The sequence below is a fragment of the Boleophthalmus pectinirostris genome, unplaced genomic scaffold, assembly GCF_026225935.1.
Source record: "Boleophthalmus pectinirostris isolate CB_2022bp ecotype Guang Dong unplaced genomic scaffold, ASM2622593v1 HiC_scaffold_2, whole genome shotgun sequence".
NCBI lineage: Eukaryota > Metazoa > Chordata > Actinopteri > Gobiiformes > Gobiidae > Boleophthalmus > Boleophthalmus pectinirostris.
Window position 1 is genome coordinate 538,505 of NW_026571152.1, and position 22,465 is coordinate 560,969.

A 22,465-nucleotide genomic window follows, 5' to 3' on the forward strand; every position below is an offset into this window, starting at 1 on the left:
CATTTGTTTCTTTGTGCAATACATGATATCTTTGTGCAATAAAAACACCCATAATGAAATAAATGAAAGGTATTTGATTAATGCCATACTGTGGAGCATTCAGGCAAAACATGAACATCTCCAGATAAGCAAGTACCAGATCTGCCACTGGAAAAGTTATATTAGTTAATAATAATATCTGAAGTAGAACAGACATCAGACAATTTCAGCATCTCCAAATCACCAAATGCTTGAGGAAAAACATTATAACATAGATCAGAAAACAGCTTAACATGGCTCTTTAACTAAGACCACATCAAACTCTGTTAACCAGGACTGCATCGGGTCCCGAATCCACTTATTGCTTTATAATTGTCAATCAATATAAATGTAAAAGCCGAGCAGCAGACAGGGGAGCGAGAGGCTGCTGGAGTCACTGGAGTGGTGTTATTTGGGTGTGAGAGTATAAATAATGAAATGAAGCCAGTAATTGGTGGTTGTTGGTAATTAGGAGCAAGCTGTCAGCAGCAGAGGAGCCTGAGCCTGACGGAGCACACAGGCCCAGTAATGACTATTATCTGTGGAGGCTGTTGACACAACAATAAGAGCGCTCTGAGCCCAGAGACAGGCTCTGCTTTTAACCACAAGTACACACATTTGTGTGCATGTTTATCAGATGGTCAGGGCTAAAAGACTGTGGTCAGAAATCAGTGCAAGAGAATCTTCATTTCACTAAAGACATATTTGGTAATTTGCTGCTGTAGAACAAGTTCCAAGATGTTTACATTTTGTATTGGACTCAACAAGAACAAGGACTAAACCAAGAATGAAAGCAGAACTAAAGCAGGATTAAAGTAGGACTAAAGCAGGACAAAAGCAGGACTAAAGCAGGACCCAACATGACCCACACAGGATCATTGCCAGATTAAACAAAGACAAAGCAGAAGAAAATCCTCCTAGGTACTGGTGACTAAGATCTGGAGACTGATTCGTAGGTGGTGGACAAAGCTATAGAAACAGCAGAAGCATGGGTCAAATGCAGACACTAAATGTAACCATGCTCGCTTTGAGATTCCAACTCTCACACACTGAAACCACATCCAAAGAGAAAAGCAGCCTCTTCAACCAGCGAGATTACAGTTACTTCAGATTTCTGTTTCCACCTTTCCCCTGTTTGCCCCCACTGCTGTGTACTTACTTGTGATTATACAAAATATCCAGAGTCCAGGTCATAGGGTCCAGGAATGTCATTAGACATTTCCACAACAGTGGAGATCCTCAGCTTTCAGTGAAGTACTGAAAGTGTCTCAGTTCTGCAGTGTTAAAGAGGAAGTCAGTGGATCAGTTTCTGTTATTAATGGTCTGACGTAAAATTAACTCGTGAGCTTTTGGTCATATTGGACTCTTGTCATTTAATCAAAAACACACCAGGAGCTGTGTTTTGTTTCATTTACACATGTTTGAGTAATCCTTTATTATTTGGCTGTCTACATTTCTAAAGCTCTAAATGGTCTGTTCCACTTTGTGATGTCATGAAGCAATAGTTTAAGTTAACATCGGTTACCCTTAGTTCAGTAGAGTTTGACAATTCTAGGGCTGAAATTATTCAAATAATTCTAGTGAAGGTGATTGGAGTTTAAAAACAGGAGTATTTCTATTACCACATGATGTCACAAGGTGGAAGAGTGTTTTCAGTTTGAGAGAGCTAATATGACTAAATATGCAGGGTTTGTGTGTTAAATGTGTGAATGAGGCAGCTCTATGTATGTTTGTGATGAGAATATATTGTAACATAGATCAGAAAGTAGCGTAATATTGGCCCTTTCAACCATTTGGGATCACTGTTGAGATTTAAAATGAACAAAACCATCCATCCATGTTAAACTTTAATTCTAAATACTAAAAAAAAAAAGCCCATCTTCTTTAAGTATGGTAAAGTGTCTTGTCCAATGACACAATAGGTTTATGCAGTTCAGGCAGAAGAAATTGACCCACCAACCTGACACATCTATTCTAGATCAGGGCCAGTGTAGTATAGTTAGTGTAGTATAGTTGATTAGCAAATCACAAAGGCTGCTGTTTTTTAAGTACCATAATTTCCTCCACAAACTACAAAATCTTCTATTTTACTCTGCATAAAAACTGCTAACCCTGTACTTTACATTTGCACAAATATGTTCTGAAATGTGATTCTTGTATAAATTTGTCTGTTCAGATTTCAGTTTTTTTGTCAGTTCTTCTGGACATGTTTAATATGTAAACCTTTTATTATTAAAACATAAACCACAAGCCTAAGCTGTTTTCCCCAAGTGGCATAGCCCAAGTCTAGACACAGAACACAAATAGAGAACAACTAGCTGCTTGCATGCGCTCGTTTTCCTCCGTGAGCAGTTTGCAGCTAAATCATTTCTTTTACCACAAAATCTGGCCTGGTGGTGGTGCATTTTGCGCTTGCTGACTTCCTAAAGACCATATTTTGATGAGTCTGGAGCAGTGTGGTGTTTCTCCCTGTGCGATGGGTGACACTGTAGCATAACCGGCATTACCCCCTCTCAGCAGCCAGCCTCTGGGGTGAGACCGGGCCTGTGTGGGTGCTCTGTGTCTGTCTCTCCTCCTCAGTTTGAGAGATTGGATTTGCTCTCCTCTTCCTCCTCCTCCTCCTCTTCCCCCTTCTGCTCTTCACACTGATATAATAGCTAGCATGTTCAAATCCATGTTCGCTCAATCCATATAGACTCAATCTTCTGGTATCACGAGGGTTAGAAATGTCATTGCACTGTGAAACCTGCAACTTAATTGAACTGAAACATATATATTATAACACGGTGGAGCGGTTACATGATGCTTCTGTCCAGCAGTAGTCCTGCTTTGGTACTGTATAAGGCTAGTATTTAATTTACTTGTCCAGCCTGAACCACACAAAACTTTACAAAGATGAGTGGATCTAGAGCTGTGTCCTGTCTCCCTCATTCCAGAGGGCGTGATTGACAGGTAGATTAGCCAATCAGAGAGGCGCATGCTCCGTTTGCATCAAAACAAACATGGCAGGCTACACATAAAAAAGAGGAAAAATTACTTAAAGAATCATTAAACCCCTTCCCGAAGCTTTACTCCGCCCCTATGCAAAATCTGAAAAATCCTCTAAAGTGGATGGTGCCAGACGGGTTGGGGGCAGCGGGTGTGGGGCAGGCTCTAAAGCGATGATTGACAACCAACTGACAGCCACAACAATCCAACACAGAGTGGACCGGTGCGCTCCGGACTTTGAAATGGAGTGGACATTTGTGCTCAGATCATGTCATTTCCACTCTCCAGACACGGCGGGACATGGCAGTGCCCGGCAGAGCTGGCTCCTCACATATCGCCCGTAGACACCAGTGACTGCGTTTGTCATGTAATAACCTGCATCTGACTCATTGGTGCCATTAATCCAACCCGAAAATTCACATATCATGACTGTAGGTGATCCTAAAGAGGCCGTTACAGACACGACTTTGACCCAAAAGTCCGTACACAAAAGTCAAATATGCACTTAAATGCCAAAATAAGGCCAGGGATAGAGATACACTTCTATTTTAGACACATTTACACAGAGAATCTGGAGAAAACAGTGATTATGGTGTTTAGTGGCCCTTTAAAGGACTTAGAAACAGCATGGATTTTCTCAGAATCAACAATGAGGTAAAAAAAGTTTTGTTTTGTTTTGTACATTTTATTCTGAATGCTACGAGAGTTCTACCACTTCATAGTAAAAGATCCACTGGCTTATGATTGTCTACTTACTTAAAACTTTCTATGCAATATTTTTCAACATTGCATTTGTGTATGCCCCAAATTGTAATTTTTTAAACAGTTTCAAGAAAGTGCAGGGCAGAAGGCGGGGCTAGGGTGTTGGTGAAAACCCCCAGAGGAAGTCCGAGGAGAGGATCTGAGGAGAGGGTCTGAGGAGAGGGTCTGGAGAGGAGGTCTATGCGGGTGTGAAATGCAGCTTTTCTGCTTTGCTGAGTGCAGCAGCAGAAGATCTGTGCTCAGATTTGTGCTGTGGATTTGACGAGTTGCAGTCATGAGCGAGCTGTCTGCAGTCTGTCGTCAGTATAGAGCTGAGAGAGCAAGGACAGGCTCTTTGAATTATGTTCTGGTTATAGGTCTGGAGGGTCTAAGTGGGGTCTCACTTGTATGTTTTCTTTCCATAAAGAAAAGTTATGGTCTAGTCCCGGTTCAGTCCTAATTAAGACCTGGTTCCTGGTTCAGTCCTGGTTCAGTCCCGGTTCAGTCCCGGTTCAATCCCGGTTCAATCCCGGTTCAATCCCGGTTCAATCCCGGTTCAGTCCCGGTTCAGTCCCTCCCTTTTCATCTGCTGTATAGTTTTTGTTTACTCCTTCCATGTATTTATAGCGTACAGCAGACTGGCCCTCTCTCCTCTCACACTTTGGTGATTAGATCTACAGACTGTCCTTATATGGTGCCAGCTTCAGTGAAACATTTTAACATGTATCTGCTCAGAGAAGTGTCTGTTTTAGTGAAATTCTCCAGATCAAACCCAGACGTGTCCGTGCTCTCCATGTGGGCTTTAAGCAGCAGCTACACCTGTTCTTCTGCATGTCTGTGCCACGTCTGTGTGCCGATGTAATCTCACCAGCCGCTCAGCCACACTCACAGTCAGCACGCTCACAAGCGCTCAGGGATTTCAATCAAACTTTTTTTAAGGAAACAATATTCAATCAAATACTTGGTAGAACAAAAAGTTTACGATATACTTTACTTTGATTGGTATTTAAAGGTGTACTATGGAACTTTTCTGGTGCAGGGTTCAATGCTTGGAGGTGATATTGCATTACTGGGTATGTTCCACAGTATTAGTCCTGGGTTAGACCTGGTTTAGAGCATCTTTAGACCTACTTAACTTCTGTTTAGACCCAATTTAGCCCTGGTTTTAGAACAGGTTCAGACCAGGTTCATCACCAGGTTCAGACCAGGTTCAGACCAGGTTCAGACCAGGTTCAGACCTCGTTTAACCAGGATTTGGTCTTCGTTTAGCCCGGGTGTAGACAGTGTTCAACGTGGTTCAGACCTGGATTGGACCTGGTTTAGTCCCAGATTAGTCCAGGTTTAGACGGTGTTCAAACCTGGTATAGACCTGGTTTAGACCTGGTTTATTCTTGGTTTAGTCTCGGTTTAGTTCAGGCTTAGTGTTCAAATCTGGTTTAGACCTGGATTAGACCCGGTTTAGACCTGGTTTAGTACCAGTGTACAGCCATGTCCTCCCTGCTCACACTCTGCTCAGCTCGGGCACAGGCTTTAGCGTGTGGAGCTCTTGTAGCATTTCAATGAGAGAGGAGGGTGCAGTTCTTGTTTGCAGGGCTAGAGTGGAGCGTGGATGAGACCCCAGTCCTGGCAAAGCAAAGGTTTGGCCTCCTCAGCCTCGACAGCTTGGAAACCCACAGGGGGGAGAGGGAGGGGGGCGGGCTGAAATCTGTGCTCCGGAGCTGGGAGGAAGTGAAGGAGGAGGGGGCCCGTGAGTCAGGGCTATGGTATTATTCTGTAACAGTAGGACATGTGTGTGCAGGCACAAACCCGAGCTAACAGAAGCAGGTGGTCAGGACCTTGTGGCTTTGTGTTTTTGTGCTAATTTGTGCAGATTTAGCTGATCTGACAGGAATAGGCCACGCACGACTAAAAAAGGAGAAGTGTTTTGGTCGTGTTAGTCATGAGTTGTGTGCATGACCCAGACAACAGCACTGCAAGCAGAAGGTCCACACAGAACCTAAAATAATACTGGTCATGTTCAAAAGAGCCTTCATCTCAGAGCAATACTGCCTTAAGACTAGAGCTACAAATACTCAGTGATCTGGAGGAATTTGCATTTTAAACGTATCCAGATGAATTGAAAAAAAGACTGAAATAGAAACGGACAAATCAATACAAATGTGATTCTTATGTAAGTTTGAGAAAATTATGTTACTTTAAAGATACTTCCTTTTGCCATGCACAGTACAATGATTATCTCCAGAGTTGAATTAAATGATTTGTTTTTCATTCAGTTGACTGGTCAAACTATTATTGGTATTGTACACTTTTTGAAACACATCAGCACAATAGCGCACAATACACAAGCAGTGACTAAGAGGTCTGATATCTAAAGGGCTCCCACTGCTGTTAAATAAAACATTAACATTTGAATTATTAGTGCAGCGCAGGACCACAGCTATTCTGATACAAAGAGGTTACAATATGACGCACTTGTGGATATTTTTGATTCAACTCGACGTGTCTTAAAGCAGACCTACAGTGCTTGTGTCTGCTATAGTTAGAATCTATGACACCCATGCATCATCCTGTTAGAATTTTAAATCACAATATTCATCTAAAAATGACTTAATAAAAGACACAAATTAGCTGGCTTCATTGTTAAGAAAGTGCAGTGTCCAGTGAGAGCTGACGTCACAGTAAACATCACAATGAAGAGTCGGTCTCTTCTTTGGACAGCACGTCGCAGTAGTGAGTGGCACATTTGTTTTCAGTACAGAGCAGTGTGTGTACCAGTGGAGGTGAAAATGGGGGTTGATTGTTTATTTTCAAGATGCCATATCTCTAATTAAAGACAGGGACAGGACGCGGATGAGAGCCAGTCCCAAAGGTGCTCTCCTGTCCTGTGCTGTGTAGGGGTGCTGGGGGTTAACCACGATGAACAAGACGACTCAGACATGCACGACTCACTCCAAATCCCCCTGAGTGAGTAAACAGTGAGAGGAAAGTACTACACGCTTTAATCATGGTCAATATTGCATAATAACTGCTTTCTTCTTGACAAGAGTGCGTGACCTCCTTGTCTCCATGGAGATGTTATTGTTTTGCTTGGGATGTTCCACAGTATGGCATTTAACATCTACATTTCCACGGAGACGAGTAAGTGTTGTCACCAGACGCCAAGTCATAGGTCAGATCTGTGGAGAGTTGATCCTGCTCAAAGGAAGTGCATGTTTGAAGTATTGTAACTGAATAAATGCAAGGTAGATGAGTTTAATGCCATACTATGTGACATTTTGGACAAAGCATCTCCATGGAGACAAGTAGGTGTCAGAGTGACACTGTGCTCCTTTAAATATGTAACATGGTTCTACAAATTTGATCCAGCACACACTCAACAACATGTGTGTCCATCTGTGAGACTTGTTTTTGTTGTTTTAGAAGAAAATGTTTTTAACTTTGCTGAAGAGATGAGTATCTGTTTGGAATAAATGAAGATAAGTATCAGAATAAACTATTTCCTGATAAAAGTGAATTTAATTATCCATCTAAAAGGGGATTATGTTTTTGAATAAACACAGTGCACAAACAACTTAACTAATCTGTTGCCAAATACAGCTACAGCTGTGTGTCTGCTTTAATGGATAGCACAGTTAGGACAGTGCGGAGCTATTTTAAAAAAAATACACTCAAATAAAGCATGTTTTGTTTTGCATTGTGATTGTTTTTACTGCTGTGGGCTTGCATCTCCACAAACCTGACTCATTTGGTCTGTTCCTCCACATTCCTGTTTCCATAGAAATGCTGTTCCTTTGACTATAAACTCCCACATTATGGCATAGAACTATATCCATGGAGAATGTTCCAGTTTGCAGTTTTAGTATTGTAACAACACTTTTGACACTAAGGACTCGATACTCAATACCAGCTGTGATCCTGATTACGGGCACAGTGGGAACACGGTGGGAATAGGATCGATATGTACTTTTTTATAACTGTTTGTATTTAGATTGGACTGTTTATGCTGTTTCTGTATTCTGTGTTTTGTGTGTGTCAGGGATTGCATTCTGCGACAAAGCATCTCTTCAATGTTTCTTTGATTAATGCTCCTCTACTTGGTCCCTGTCAAATAAACTACATAAAATAAACTATACCACTGTGAAAAAAAAAAGTTCCTCATTAAATCATAGTCCTTTCTTTTCTCTTCTCATGTGGTTTTATTTGTGTGTGTCCAGTAGGTTCATGTTGGTCCATGTGTGTATACTAGTCTATGTGCTCTGACACTTCCTCTAATCCAGCTCAACATCATTCTACAGACATTCAGTAAAGGTTCATCTCTTTACTATCCATATCTCCTAAACAGAAATTGTGTGAATGTGACAATAAATCTGTTAGTGAGTAAAAGTAATCCGTCATGAGTGGAGGACAGACTTTATGGGACTAATAGCTCAAATGGACCAGTGTACTTGACGGTTTCTTCTTATTTTTGTCTTTCTAGCTCTGTGTTAGGGCCATCCATGCTAATGACATGCTTTTGGGGATCACCAGGGCTCTCATGGCCTCTCTCTGGCCTAGAGCAAAGCACTCGCTAAAGAGGAAGGAATTACAATGAACTTCAGCATGAAGTGGGCTGTTTCTGCGTGTTCCCTCACAGAGGATGTCAAATTCGTCTTTTTCTGCAATTCTGACCTTTTTGTCTGACATTTTACTTTAGACACTTTACTATTTTGGATTATTCTTCCACAGATCGGGAGTTTCTTTTGGAGAAATCGACTTTTATGTAAAAATGTGCTTGTTTGAAGGGTGAGCTCAGAGTAAGTAAACAGAACAGGTAATGGATGCTAATATAATGCTGTTGATACGCTTTATCTGAAACAACTCAAATAAAGGAGAGTTTTCAAAGAGTTTCTCTGTGGATTGGCAGCACCAACGCCCATCTGCGATTTACCAAACTCCCAAGTTTAAATTTTTCACATAAGCACATTTCAATCACTAAACATGATAAGAGCTAATCCAGTGGAACTTTAAAGTATCTGCTTGTGTGGAGAAACAGATGCAGATGAAATTTCTTAGATTAACTCTTCATGCTAAAAGTTGAAGGTACTTGAATATTTTTGCCTGTGGCAGATGGAATCACGTTTTAACTACTGTCACTTTAACAGTAGCGGAGCGTGCATTTTCCACTTAGGCCTTCAGTAGTGCTCCGAGCACGGAGGAGTGAGGAGAGGGGGGCGCGGTGCACGGAGAAGAAGTGAGGAGCACTGGGGTGCTAAACCAGAACTAAACCAGGACTAAACCAGGACTAAACCAGGACTAAACCAGGACTAAACCAGAACTAAACCAGAACTAAACCAGGACTAAACCAGAACTAAACCAGGACTAAACCAGGACTAAACCAGGACTAAACCAGGACTAAAACCAGAACTAAACCAGAACTAAACCAGAACTAAACCAGGACTAAACCAGGACTAAACCAGGACTAAACCAGGACTGTTAGTCAGGACTGGCTGAAGGTGCACCCGTGTAGACTGTCGGGTGACCGCAAACAAAAGGACTGCGCCGGGGCTGGTGCTCGGCTCCGCACCGCACGGGGCCACACTGCACTCCACACCACTTGGGAGCAGCTGTCGCCCAGTCGCACTTTGCAGACACTCTCTCACTCTCTCTCTCGCTCTCTCTCAAGTCCAAGATTAGTCCTGGTTAATACCTGGTTTAGTTCTGGTTTAGTCCTGGCTTAGTCCTGGTGTAGTCCTGGTGTAGTCCTGGTGTAGACCTGGTGTAGACCTGGTGTAGACCTGGTGTAGATCTGGTTCCGCTACAGCTGCATTGGAAAAGCTCTGAATGGAAGTGGACGGACCATTTGGAATTATTTAATAATGATATAATCAACATCAGTCTGTGATTCTGAGTTTTTTTTTCAGCCAGCAAAGAAGCACCTGCAGACCCTGATGCCCCAACACTACAGCAGCAACAACACACACACACCACACACACACCACGCACACACAGACGTGTGTGGAGTCTGGTTTAAAAACACCATATTGTGTTTATCTGAGACTGCACTGGGCCAGAGGAAGGAGAGATGGAAAGAGGAAGAGAGAGGGGGAGATGAGAGAGAAGGAGTGAGAGGAGAGAGAGGAGAAGGAATGGGGAGACAAGAAAAGAAGAGAGAGGAGGAGAGGATGAGGATGAGGAGGAGGAGGAGGAGGAGAGACTACATAAAGAGGAGTGAGTAGATAATCCAGAGCAGCTCTGTGTAAATAGAGCAGAGCGCACATGTCTGACATGACAGACGCACACTGTGTGAGACTCACTCACCAAATGACAACAACAGAGCGACAAGACTCACAGTTTTGTGTTCTCTTCATGATCAAGAATTTTAATGTACAACCACCACTTTTTAACTACAAAAAATGTATTTGTTTTAAAGTGTAGGCCCTGACAGTAAGTGGACTTGCATCTCCATAAACCTGACTCGGTCCTGGAGTATTGGTCTCTCCATCTGCTTGTCTCTATGGAAATGTTGTTCCTTTGTATGGCTCCATAGAGAATGTTCCAGAGTATGGTATCCTTTCTATAGTCATCCAGTTCTGCAGGTGATGTGCCACCTCCAGAAAGTTACACAGTAGTGGTGTAGCGATATTGGTGATATCACGATATCGTTGTAGTTAAATTGCCACGATATCATCATGGTCTCGTCACGGTATTAAACTGTGTCTTTAGGCCAAAATAAGAATTTTCAGTCTGCTCTTTTGGTGCATAGCACAGTAAACTACGTGGACCATAATCCTTTGCGGCTGCGTCATTGGCCTGTGTGCCCCTTGTGGACGCACCAGCAACTTTTAGACGTCTAGAAGCATTTTGGGTTTGTCGTGACACAAAAGGAGAAAGGAGAAAAGGTGACAGACAAACAACAGGCAGCGTGTAGACACTGCCAATGCAGCGTGTGCTTCACCTCGAGATAAACTACAACATGAGAAATTACTTGATAAGCCAACACGCCAAACATTTTCAAGAATGTGTTCAGAAAATCATGTTGGGCCAAAAACTATACGTGAAGGATTTACAACAGTGCTACCTCACAAGAGCTCAAGCAAGACCAAAATACATCACAGAATGTATAGCGAGTGATTTGCATCCACCTTCCACGGTGGGCAGTGTTGGGTTTAAAAGGTTAGTGGCTAAACTGGAACTGAAATATAAAAGACCATCGCATTTAAGCTTTTTTTTCCCAATTTCCTACAAGGAAGACTCAAATATACATTGAGTAATAATGTGTTTAATGTAGCTTTGTGCATATTTGTTTACATTTTACAGAAACAAAACTTAAAGCCACGAGGATCATTTGTATAAGTTCTGATAAAAACAGTTCTCTCCTTTTCCCACAATATTGCAATAAATATCATACCATGAGGTTCATACTGTGGCAATATCGTATCGTGACACTTGGATATCGTGACACTTGGATATCGTGACACTTGGATATCGTGACACTTGGATATCGTGACACTTGGATATCGTGACACTTGGATATCGTGACACTTCTTCTATTACGCAGTGCTGCTTTAAGCCTAGTTCAGTCAGGATTTAGTCCAGAATTGACAGAATATGTGTTTGATAACATATGTTGTCTTAAGTCAGTCCTTTAGACCTCTGCAAACCTCTGCAGAAATGTATAGGATTCTTGTATTCATTTTCTCATTTTCTCTCAGTTTGTTTTCCAAAATGGCTGAGCCCTCGTGCTGTGGACTGGAGGCATATTTCAGGATTTTAATTAGTAAGACTAGACTTTATGCCCACATTAATTATGATTGAGTCAATTCAACTCTTGGTTTTGTTTTGCCCAGAATCACAGGCAACAAACACGTACACACACACCCACACACACACGCACACACACGCGCGCACACACGCACACACACGCGCACACACGCGCACACACGCGCACACACACACACCCACACACACACACACACTCTGCTGATGTTCAGGGCTCAGGGAGAAAAGCAGAATTCTACAGCAAACAATTCAATCTGCATTTGTGTTTTCAGATGAACGTTCAGCTCACAGGGCAAGTCTCCAACAGGAGCATTCACATTTGAGACAAGACTGAAATGGTTATGCACATTACCTTTATTTTTATTTAGTTAAATGTGTGGGGCAGGTTAGGGGTGGGGAGTTTTGTTGTTTTAGGCTTATTTTGATGTGTTGTTTAATGTTATATTCTATTGTCTTAAATAATAAATTAATTAATTAATTAATTAATTTTAAAAATCACATGCATGTTTGGAGTGGCCCAAACCAGGGATGGACTCATTCAGCTTTTCCAGATAAAGCCATAGTGTCTTAGAATCTGGACGTATCTGCCCATACAGATATATAACAGAACAACTTTCTAGAACTAAAACTGTAAACATTATGAGACGTTCTGGTCCTACTATGGTCTTATTTATATATATGTCCAACCACAAAACATCCAGCACATTTTTCAATATCAGCGCTGATATCCAATACTAGTATCAGGCGGGTGCTTCCATAAACTCCAGGGGCTTTAGGGGACACAGAATTTGATTGTTGATCAGTTTCATCCTCATGTTCTACATCAGGGATCTCCAACCTTTTCTTCTTCTTTACAAAACAAAAATGCCAGACAACTACCAATTTCAGCAGTCACAAAGAAACTAAGCAAATATAAAAGCCCAGGCGAGCCTTAGATGGGGAACAGTTACATGTGTATAAAACATAAACCATTATCCATTTATTGGTGCACCAAGTGAGAAATCAAAATGTTCTAATATGATATTTTCAGCGATACACATTTGTGACCAGTGAGTGTCCTGTCCGCCCCATTGTAAACAGTGACTGGGAATGAACGATATCCAAATCCCTCGATACAATATTTTTACAATATGCATCTTATAATATTGATCGATATTGATTGTGACGTACAGTATTGTGGAGGTTTACAAAATTCTGAATATGCTACTTTTTATTTTAAAAGCCTTTGGTACTGTTGTAATATGAAGCACTTTTAAATCTTAATTCTACATAACAGTTATTTCTTCCATCACCCGCTGACGTATTTTAGGGCTAATGTAAAGTCATGGGCAGAAGCAACGTCATGATGTTAAAATTTCTCAAAACTTCAGGCTCTTCCACAGACCTCCATAAGTCACTCCGACTCATCGCACTCAAATTCCAAACACATGACTCAAATAAAGTGATATGAGCACATTTAACATGAAAAAAATATGTCTATGCAGATACACGTCCAATTTTAAACAAAATATGAAACATATAGCCTAATACAAAATAATGACTTTATAATAATTTTTTTTTTTTTTTATCTAGGTCAAGTTAGGGAGTGCGGCACACTTGCGCCCTCTATTGACCAGTCACCACTTGTAATAATAGCAGTTGTAGTAAAAGTAGTAATAATAGTAGTCATAGTAGTAGTAGTAGTAGCAATAGTAATAGTAGTAGTTTATTGGGTCATTTTGGGTCATTTTGGAGAACTACAAAACAGAAGACAACACAGACTACATCTCCATGGATCACAACCAAAAGGGCTGAAAGGGCTGAAGTCAAAAGTTCTTCTCATGCCAAACCCTATGAACCAATGACAAAAAGCATTACAAACATTATATTTGCACAAGTATGAAAGTGTGGAGTCTGGGGTACACACACGTCTCTAATGTAACACACCTTTACACTAACCATGACCGTCATTCACACTCTCATGTCAGCTCTGGAAAGTGTGAACAAAGTCTGTCTGTTTAATGCACATTTAAAGGTATGTTTAGTGCACTGCAAATCAGCGAAGAATGCTAAAGTCTCTCATGCTACAAGATCTCATGAGACAAAATTGCCTCAAAATCATGACACATGAGAAAAATGATCTTGTGACATTTTTCCAAGTGTTCACATTTGCATTGGATGAAAAAGGGTTACATACTTGTGACATACAGCTCTTTAACAGCTCCAAAAAGCTCAAAAAATGGAAACTGAATTGTGAAATGTATAAATTAGGAGTTATGTTAAATTCTTGGCTTGTCTCATTCTTACGGGCCCAGTCTCTTATCTCGTTCTGTCCCTATGAAAGACTGAAGACTGAATATTACTACTGCAAATACAAGAATCCTGTGTGTTTCAGAATCTGTTTGTAGAGGAGACTGTCCAAGAATACTGTCTTCTATTATTCAATTACACCCAGTAGGTTTGTCAAAAGTATCGAAAATCAGATATAGGCAACTACAACTAATATTGGTACCAGAAACTCATTTGAGAAAGTATCGATACTGCAAAAAAGGAGGGAGAGAGATAAAGAGGAGGAGGGAGATAGAAAAATGCAGAGAGAGATGGAGAGATAAGAGGAGGTGAATCGAGTAGAGTGGGGGGAGACAGAAAGGAAATGAGAGATAGAGATGGAGAGTGGAGGAGATAAGAAGAGAGGAGAGAAGAGGAGAGTAAGAATGTGGAGGCGAAAAAAGAAGAGAGGAGGAGGAGAGACGACATAGAAACAGGAGTGAGGGAATATTTGTATCGATACTGCAAAAATATATATATCTCACTTTCCTGAGGAGTCTGAGTGTGATTTTGAGCTTTATTAGAACTTGTAAGACGTCATGGTAAGAGAAAAGGTACTTGTTTTTGAAAAAGAAATTCTATTACTAAAAAAGGATCATTTTCATCTTTACTGTGATATCGTAATCAGTAGAATAATGAGACAAGTATCTTGACAACACAAATATCAAGAGTACAATGTATTTTTCTTTTTTGTTTCTTTTTTGTTACTTCATACTTGGTTGGACCATTGATCCATTATGATTCATTTGACAAACGGCTCCTCCTGCAAGCAGAGATGTAACTACCACTTGTCAAAACTCAGATACTAATTGGTACTAAAACCAGTATCAAAACCCTAATGGAAAATATATAAATAAATAAATAAACTGGGCCTTTCCTGAATAGTTTTAGAATAGCCACAACACAACTCCAGGTCTGTTTGTGATAAAAAAAACAACATTCTAACAGAAAATAGAACACAAGTAACAGATTCACCCAAGTCGACTTTTGTAAAACATCATCCATGTCATGTCCTGTATCTCTAACACACACTATAGTCCACCCTCTGTCTGCTCAACTGTCCCCTGGTCTGCTTATGACAGCCAAACCACAAACCTGGACCTGCTTTAATGACCAGATACTGGAGTCTGGACCAATCAGAGCCACCCCAAGCCAGGTCCCCCACAGCGCCCCCCACTGGTCACTCTCTGCAGGCGCTCTACACCACACCTTCCAGGGACTGCGCGAGCATTGTGGGAGAAAGAAGTGGCTGGAAATGGTTGTTTTTGGAGTTTTTGGCATTGGATCTGGGCCAATAGGGGAGCTGGGTAATTGCTGAAACCCACTGTGGCAAATGAAGAGGCAGAGTGCAAGGAGAGCAAAAGCAGAGCTGCGTGGGGGATGAAACTGCAGCCGAGAAAATAAAGAGAGAGTGAAATGTGTGTTTGAATAAAGCAACCTGAGCGCAAATGATAGCAGGGAAGAAACACATTTGTGACTTATTTAAGAGTGGATTTATTTATCTATTAGCTTTTAGGAACAAACAGAATCCGCCATTTTAACAGCACTATTTTGTGGAATACATTAGGCCAACTGAGAGTACCACTGTTACTACAACTACCAGCCCTGCCAAAAAATATTACTAACACTACCAATACTGTGTTTATACAATAACCAAACAAAAGGACAAAATGCTGCTATTACCATTCAGCAATTACAGCACATCGAGCATAAGTGGAGATACCACAAATAGTGTTCTGGGATTTCTCCTCCTCCTACTGCAATTACCGTTTCTACCATGGTACCATTATAGTGCTGCTTTTAACACTACTTTACTTCTACTACCATTACTACTTCCACTGTCAACGATGAACAACAAACACAGGACTGAAAACAGTCAGGTACTTCTCCCCTGGAGCAAAGAGGCACAAACAGAGCAGGGGACAGACAATTCAACACAACACACACTGCATGGCTCCCAGTACCAAGAATATCACTATATATTTACATACAGTATATATACATACAGTATATATATATATATATATATATATATATATATATATACATATATATATATATATATATATATATATATATATATATATATATATATATATATATATATATATATATATATATATATATATATATATATAATACATAATACATAATATTGTACAAGCATACAGAGGTTTCCCAAAATAATAAACAGCAGGATAATAAGCAGCATGTTTACACGTACACTAATAATCCATCGTGATCTGATTTCTCTTTATATTCTGATGAATATAATGTGCAAGTATAATCCTGCCTCTGTTACCATAATCACTACAGTCCCTGACAAAAGTCTTGTCGCTTATCCATTTTGTAGAAACAAAAGCTTATAACCTGACTTTAAATTAATCCATTGGTTTTAGAAATGTCTCATATGAAAGCTAAAACCCTCCCAAATGATGCTCAATATACTAAAATAAATTTGCTTCACTGAAGAAAGATTGATCATTTAATGAACACAGAAATGTCATATTTTGGCAAGACAAAAGTTTTGTCGCCTACAGAAAATTGAACAAATAATTTATTTCAAATACAAAAATGTGTTGCATAACATCAGTGAATGAAGTAGTGGTGCTGTGAGATCCATATTTAATATCTTGTATGACTTCCATGAGCTTGAAGGACACATCCATGCGGTTCAACAATGATTCATACAGTTTGTTGATGAAGTCATCAGGAATAGCAAAGAAAGCGTCTTACATGCCTCCCAGAGTTCATCAAGATTCTTTGGTTTTGCCTTCCATGCTTCCTCTTTCATTCTACCCCAGACATGCTCAATGATGTTCATGTCTGGTGACTGGGCTGGCCAGTCCTGGAGCACCTTGATCTTCTTCACCTTGAGAAACTTTGATGTAGAGATACAAGTATGTGACGGAGCACCATCCTGCTGCAAAATTTGACCCCTTTTATGGTTGGGAATGTAAGAGGAGCTAATACTTCTTGATATTTTAGGCTATTGATATTTGCCTTCCACCCTGCAAATGTCTCGCACACCCCCATACTGGATGGAACCCCAGACCATGATTTTTCTGCCACCAAACTTGACTATTGTCTGGGTGAATCCACCTTCTGCCACTTTTCCAGTGTCCATCCTTTTAGCAGGCTGTGGGCCTTGGCAAATGTCACACGTTTTTTTAATTGCCTTTTGTTTAGTGCTGGTTTCTGTGCACTGATTCGACCATGGAGGCCATTTCGAGACAGAATTCTACAAACTGTTGTGGTTGACACAGGGACTTGAGGTGACCAGGCCTGGTGGAGTCTGCTGCAGTGGAAAAGGGGCTGGCCTTGGATTTTCGAATCAACAAACGGTCCTCCTGAGCAGTTGTCTTGCGGGGTCTGCTGGACCTGGGCTTGTCAAAAACATCTCCAGTCATTTCAGATCTTTTTCTTAGTACTTGACGCTGAGACACACTGAAGGTGTCACCACCTCAGCAGTGGATCTGGTCTTCAGCCTCTTGATAATTAACACTTTGGTCTCAGGGTGGAGGTTCTTTTTATACACACCCACTAATTGATTGATCAGTAACTGATCACAGGTGAGGCTGTAATCTAGGATTGGGTGCATCATATGACAAGACGACAAGACTTTTGTCTTGCCAAAATCTGACCTTTTTGTGTTCATTAAATGATCAATCTTTCTTCAGTGAGGCAATTTAATTTAGTATATTGAGCATAATTTGGGAGGGTTTTAGCTTTCATATGAGACATTTCTAAAACTAATCGATTAATTTAAAGTCAGGTTATAAGCAAGACTTTTGTCAGGGAGTGTATATACTATATACTAGTGCCTGACCGATATATTGGTTGGCCGATATTATCGGCTTATATGGGCACCTGGAGACATATCGGCCGATATACTTGCTGATATGGGCCGATATTTTACGTGGGCATGTTATACCTCGTTATAAATCTTAGACTCTCTACATTCTGTTCATTTAATCCAATTTACAGACAGATAAATGTCCAAATATGTGGCTCCACATCAGTATTTATCTGCAGAGTCATTTGTCTGTGTGTGTGTCTGTACTGTCCCTGAACACACCACAGAGTCACGTCACTCATGTGTGTTTTGTCTACACCCGCAGACACAGATCCAAACATTATTCGGACAATCGGTTTGAGTCTGGATTAAAAGGACATTTATTAATGCAGACTTGTGATGTGAGGAGGAGCCTGTGTGAGCGCTGAGTGTTGGAAATATGTCGACTTTGAAGCTAGTTTTGGTTATTTCGCATTGGTTAGCGATTAGCTGCTGTAGCTCCCACACATAAACAGGCTGTTTTCTATTGGTCTATTGTAAAGTGACTGTATTGGCCGCATATTTGTTACCAGACATGCATTGATATGTAAATGAGCTGTGAATAGACGTGTGAATTATGACATTTGCGCATTTAATTAATTACCGCGGTGCGCAGCATTTACGACTAAAGGCTAACAGCGCTAGTTTCTTTACTAGCTAGTAGTGATGGGTCGGTCTGGAACGAAACGGCTCTTAGAGCCAGCTCTTTGAAGCAAACGACGGGAGCCTGATCCTTATCGGGAGCCATGTTTTCTCTTACGCTCACATTTTTCTCTTCACGTCACGTTCAGACTCGTGGTAGTTTGACAGCGGCAGCAGCTGAAAACGAAACTTTCAGAAATTTGCGTTTGCATAGGAGAGAAAAAACATGCATGTTTGTCTGCAGTTCAGCATAAAATAAATAAACCAGGACTAATTTTGGGCTCGAGAGACGGAGAGAGACGGAGAGAGACGGAGAGAGACGGAGAGAGACGGAGAGAGACAGAGAGAGACAGAGACCGAGTCCTGACACTCAGTCCTAGTTCAGTTCTTGTTTAGTCCTGTTTGCAACGAAACAATCTGAAGAGCCGCTTAGGAGCTGAAAGAGCCAGCTGCTTTTAATGAGCCGAGCCAAAAGAGCCGGTTCTCTAAAAAGAGCTGGAATACCCATGACTAGCAACTAGAATGTGATGCAAAAATGCCATTAGGCCAACCTACTGTCTGTAAATATGACGTAAAGAGTCAGAATAACAATAAATGTTGCTTAAATAAATGCAATTTAAAATCCACTAGAGCCAAACCTAAGTTTTTTTAAACAATTCAAGATTTACAGTGAATTTTTACATCACTAAATATATCGGTGATTATATCGGCTATCGGCAGCTCCAACTCCCATTATATCAGTATCATATTGGGCACAACAAAATCCATATCGGTCAGGCCCTACTACATACTCTACTCTCTATAATCATACTTTGAACAGTCATTTTTGGGGGTTAGTACTTATCGTGAGGACTTTTTCTTATACTCTTGTGGGGAACTGTTAGTTATATTTTGTTACTGTGATAAGATCTGAACTGTAAAGGGCTGAATAAAAACTTCTATGACTCATAATATACTGTTTAAACTACTACTACTACTACTGTGTTTCAATCTGTACATTTAGAATAGTTTTTTTGTTGTTGTTGTTGTTGTTTTTTTTTTTAGATAATCCTGCTTTAGTGTTATTATGTCAGTGGTATAACTTCAGTATCATCACTTATCTATATTTACTTCAGCAATATACCACTCTTTAAATTTAGGTATCATGACCAATGTGATCCCACTCCAGATGAAGATGCATACAAACACACACACACACACACACACAAACACACACACACAAACATACATGACAATGATCAGATTCCACTGGCCATGTCAATACTGATCCATCCATAACACAAGACAGAAAACACCACAACACCTCTGCAAAACTGTCTTCCATCACAGTCACACTTCCACGAGCACAGTGTGTGTTTGTGTAAAGTCAAAAGTGTTTAACATAGAAATCATTGACACCGAGCTAACAGTGTCCAGGTGAGACTCACAGGCCGAGGCTGGAGGTGGAGCTCAGAGGTGGAGCTCAGACGACTCTCCTCCGATCAGCCACACCACCGACAAGATCTGCACACAGGAGAGAAAAACATGGGTTATTTTTACAACTTCATTTTTACACACACCTTTATTGCATCTGGAAGACTGTCCCCATAGTGAAATGAAGAAACCAGGGGAGGCGGCTGCTGGTGTGATTTTGGGTTCTACAAAAACACACAATTGAATAAAAATGTCCACCTTGATTTCAGTAGTAAAAATGCTCAATTCTACATATCGATTTTGATGCCACGAACCACTGATTTAAAATGAGCAATTTACAGAGAAGCGGTGAGAGAGAGAGACAGGAGAATCAGATAGAGAAGAAAGAGGAGACGGATGGACAGATTGAGAAGGCCATGGGAGTAGTAAGAAAGTGAGGGAGGAGGGAAGAGGATGAGTAGTGAGAGATGGGGGAGGGAGAGGATGAGATTAGGAGCATCACTACTGCATTTGCACAAACACAGCCCATGAGGGAAAGCCTGAGATTACAGATAAACTAATGTAATGGAGGGACACTTTGGACAGATCTGATGGAGCACACGGACGGAGACGGTTCAGCCCAGACACGGAGAGGTCTCGTGGGGTTAGCTCTGAGGAGAACTGCTCGTTGGATTTTGTATTCTTTCAAAATACTGAGAAATCACAGAGCTTTAAATGGAATATATTGGGTGTATTTGAGGTTTCAATGCTCAGAAAATTGCCATTTTCACCCACCTCCTATCCCCGCCCACAGCTCTGTACTTATGCTGCCATTATTCAAAAAATGCAAGACTCCTTTAAAATTGCCATATACAAATATTTCCAACATAAAAAAAAACAAAAAGCCAAATTACTGGTCAGATCTGCAGCGAGGAGACTCCAATCACAGTAGGAATGCATGTTTACAAGACATTTTAAAGCAATAAAAAACATTTTTTACACTTGTAAATAAATAAAAAAAAAGCTTTAATTTTAATAATGTGAAATATACCAGACAGAGCAATAACACAACAAGTAGCACCTGTTGCACTATAACTGAAGACCTACTGCTTATGTCTGTTACAATCAAAAATTAGTAATAATAATAAATCACAATATTGATCAAAACAACCCAATAAAAGAAACAGGTCTGTGCTGCCAACTGCGATGTCCAGTGGGAGCTGACATCACTGTAAACGCCGTCACAGCAAAGAATCAACACCTCCTATAGACATCAGAATGAATCCACGACGCTGCAGAATCCCACACATACTGTATGTGGATGTGCCCTTTTGCTTGAGGAAGTTTGTAACTCACATAATGAAAATAAGCCCATGGGGAGATCCAGTATTTGCCTTTATCAATTTATTTTTAAAGAACAAAAAATACGTTCTCCTTGATAACTTTCAAAAGATTTTCAGTGGTCACAAAATAGTTTCTCTCCTCCTCTCTTGGTGCTGCTTCCCCCGCCCTGCTGCTACAGGAGGCACAGAAACCTGACTGCAGGAGGAGGAGAGGAAAGATCAGGATGACACTGAACGCCCAAATTTAATAACGAAAAGTTAGTTACATTTTAATAATACATATTTATCAAATGAATAATTTCTTAAATCAATAAAAACTGGCTCTGACAACATATCACTGATTCAGAAAAATCTAACTGGAGCTGGAAGTGCACACGTCACAGCAGGAGTGTACTGGTGGAGCTCAAAACAAGGGCTGATCAGCAAAATGGAGTCTCAAAAATAAGCAGTTAAAGACACACACAAATCCCTCCAAATACAACTTCAGAGGCTCAATGAGAAGAGAAACAACTATAACATGGTTAAGGGCTCAGAAAAGTCCATTTTACACAACAGGTCTGCTTTAAGAGCTGACAAAACAGAGACAGGAGCTGCCACAGAGCCTTGACACATACGGACAGAGGTGGAGCAAGATCCATGTCTGAAATCAGATCATTTAGCTGTGTGTTCGTCTCTGGGGCTGTATCACATCAAGGTAGTTTAAAGCTAAAGCAGCGGTCGATGAGATGGGAGTCACAAAAGTTCACCTCCATCTGTGTCTCCACCGAGCCAACAGGTGGAGTAGTACAGACGAGCAGGGCCAGATCAGAGAGGAGAGAGGCAGGAGGAGAGAGAGAGACAGGGGAGAGCGGCAGCTTCAGTCCCACCGGAGAAGACACACGTTCTTTTCTTTCATCACAAATCTCTCACAAGCCCAGCGCGACACAGAGCAAGAACACAGACACCAGATCAAAACTGTACAGGTACAACAACTAAAGCACAGCACCTGTGAGCGCCTGATCTGAGCTCAGACAGGGAGGAACAAGGGAAGAGGGAGAGAGGGAGGAGGGAGGAGGGAGAGAGAGAGTCTGACACAAAAAGTGAAAGAGAGAAATACAGAGAAAGAAATGGGAGAGACACACACAAATAGACAAAGAGAGAAAGAAACAGAGAGCAACAGAAGTGATGCATAATAAATGTTAAAAGAAAGAAAGAATTGAAAAACCATAGTGAATACAATGTAGTTTCTATCCATATGAATCTGAAACACATGTGCTCATTAGTTTAGGATTTCATGATTCAATTGTCTGGTGAATGCTTCACGTTAATGTGACTCTGAATCTTCATTTTTGGAACAAATGTGATCCGTCTGTCACCGGTCACACAATTAGATCTGAGCCTCCATCCTTCAGCCCAGAACATCTCCTGTTTGTAATGTGGGGATGTCCTGAGCACACAGTGT

General features: G+C 40.9%; 1 protein-coding gene across 1 annotated transcript in view; it reads right to left on the bottom strand.

The window, feature by feature from the left end:
- The window catches only part of plxnb2b (plexin b2b), a 438,171-nt gene that overhangs the window by 331,740 nt on the left and 83,966 nt on the right, over nt 1-22,465 (bottom strand). The window contains exon 2 of the mRNA XM_020919155.2: nt 19,717-19,792. The gene's annotated coding sequence lies outside the window, so the exon portion shown is untranslated. The remainder of the gene's footprint in view (nt 1-19,716; nt 19,793-22,465) is intronic.